Here is a 2,458-nt window from a genome sequence, read left to right on the forward strand (position 1 = left end):
TGACCCTGTATAGGGTTTCCAAGGAGCAGCTGGTGAGCTTGAACTGCCAACCTTGCAGTTCAAAGGGCTTTACAGTCTGGTGCATTAACCCACAGTGCCACACCAGGACTTACTAAATTTTAGACACTTATGTACATCAAAGGATTTCACCAAAAAAGTAAAAAGAGAACCCACAGACTAGGAAAGTTTTTTTGACAATGATATATCAGACAAGGGACTACTGTCTAAAATTTATAGAACACTTCAATACCTCAACGAGGAGAGAAATAATTCAATTAAATATATAATAATAATAAATAATTCATGGGCAGAGGACTTGAACAGACACTTCACCAAAATGCTCACAAACATTAGCCATTGTTGTTGCTAAGTGCTGTCAAGTCATTTCCGACCCATAGCGACCCTGTATAGGGTTTTTGAGGAGCAACTGGTGAACTTGAACCATCAACCTTGCAGTTCAAATGGCTTTGCAGTCTGGCGCATTAACCCACAGTACCACACCATGCAAATCAAAACCATGTATATATATAATACATATATAATGCTCCAGCATTAATCGCAAAATTAAAAAACAGAAAACAACAAATTCTGGCAAGAGTATAGAGACTGGGACCCTCCTACTTTCCTGGTGGGACTGTAAAATGGTGCAAACATGGTGGAAAATAGTATGATGCTTTCTCAAAAGGTTAGAAAGACCATATAATCCAGCAATCTGTCTACTTGCTATATATCCTCAAAAAATCAGGGTCATGGCTGTGTAGTAGTGCTAGCGGCTTCCTCCTTCCTTTCTCAGGCTTGGCAGTCAGCCCTACTCTGAGCTGCAATGAATCGCCTCCTGGCGTGCCAAGCAGCATCTGGAAACGGTCCTCACTTCACGAACATTCACCACTGGAGAAAAATGGTTGAAGCTGACCACCCTGGAAAGCTCTTCATTGAAGGACTCAATACAGAAACCAATGAGAAAGCCTTAGAAGCAGTATTTGGCAAATATGGACGGATTGTTGAAGTACTCTTGATGAAAGACCGTGAAACCAACAAATCAGAGGATTTGCTTTTGTCACCCTTGAAAGCCCAGCAGATGCCAAAGATGCAGCCAGAGATATGAATGGAAAGTCTTTGGATAGGAAAGCTATCAAGGTGGAACAAGCCACTAAACCAACTTTTGGAAGTGGCAGGCATGGACCCCCACCACCTCCAAGAAGCAGAGGCCCACCAAGAGGCCTTAGAGGTGGAAGAGGAGGCAGTGGAGGAAACAGGGGACCCCCTTCATGTGGGGGACACATGGATGATGGTGGCTATTCCATGAATTTTAACATGAGTTCTTCCAGGGGACCACTTCCAGTAAAAAGAGCGCCCCCACCACAAAGTGGTGGACCTCCTCCTAAAAGATCAGCTCCTTCAGGACCAGTTCACAGTAGCAGTGGAATGGGAGGCAGAGCCCCTGTATCACGTGGAAGAGATAGTTATGGAGGACCACCAAGAAGGGAACCCCTGCCCTCTCGTAGAGATGTGTACCTGTCACTAAAAGATGATGGCTATTCCACTCAAACAGCCCATTCAAGCAGAGATTACCCAAATTCTCGTGATACAAGAGATTATGCACCACCACCAAGAGAATATACATACTGTGATTATGGTCATTCCAGTTCACATGATGACTATCCATCCATTCAGAGGCTATAGTGATAGAGATAGCTACGGTCATGATCGTGACTATTCAGACCATCCAAGTGGAGGCTCCTACAGAGATTCCTATGAGAGCTATGGTCACTTACGTAGTGCTCCACCCACATGAGGGCCACTGCCATCTTAGGGTGGAAGCAGTCGTTATGATGATTAAAGCAGCTCAGGAGATGGATATGGTGGAAATCGCGACATTTACTCAAGCATTCGAAGTGCTCTCTACTCAAGTGATCGTGATCAGGTTGGCAGACAAGAAAGAGGGCTTCCCCCTTCTATGTAAAGGAGGGTACCCTCCTCCATGTGATTCCCACAGCAGTTCAGGCCTCGGAGCACCAAGAGGTGGGGGCCGTGTAGGAAGCCAATCTGATAGAGCGGGAGGCAGAAACAGATACTACAAGCAAACAAAACTTTGGACCAAAATCCCTGTTCAAATAAACAAACAACAAGTGGAACCTATTCTGTCATAACTACCCAAGGACTCTTAAAAGGAAAAATTGTGTTACTTAAAAAAAAAAAAAAAAATTCCTGTTAAATATTTCTCCATATTTTTTATGATTCTTGTGAGGAAACAATAAAGTAAAACCTGTTTAATTTTATTTGATTTTATGACATTGCTTTCAATAAGCAAATGTTGAATGTGTAAGACTTGATTTGTGTACTAGTGTTGTAATTCTCTTAAGTGTCCCTGAAGGCCACTTCCTATTCGATTTTCCCCAGTAAATGAGGCAAGCAATACTGAGATCTTCCACAAACATCTAGCCATCTAAAATGGAGA

General features: G+C 43.0%; 1 pseudogene; it reads left to right on the forward strand.

Annotated features, from left to right (window-relative positions):
* Window positions 1-898: 898 nt before the first annotated feature.
* LOC102823856 lies at window positions 899-2,150 on the forward strand (annotated as a pseudogene).
* The last annotated feature ends 308 nt before the right edge of the window (window positions 2,151-2,458 follow it).

This window comes from Chrysochloris asiatica, unplaced genomic scaffold, assembly GCF_000296735.1.
Source record: "Chrysochloris asiatica unplaced genomic scaffold, ChrAsi1.0 scaffold00106, whole genome shotgun sequence".
In the NCBI taxonomy this organism is placed as follows: Eukaryota; Metazoa; Chordata; class Mammalia; order Afrosoricida; family Chrysochloridae; genus Chrysochloris; species Chrysochloris asiatica.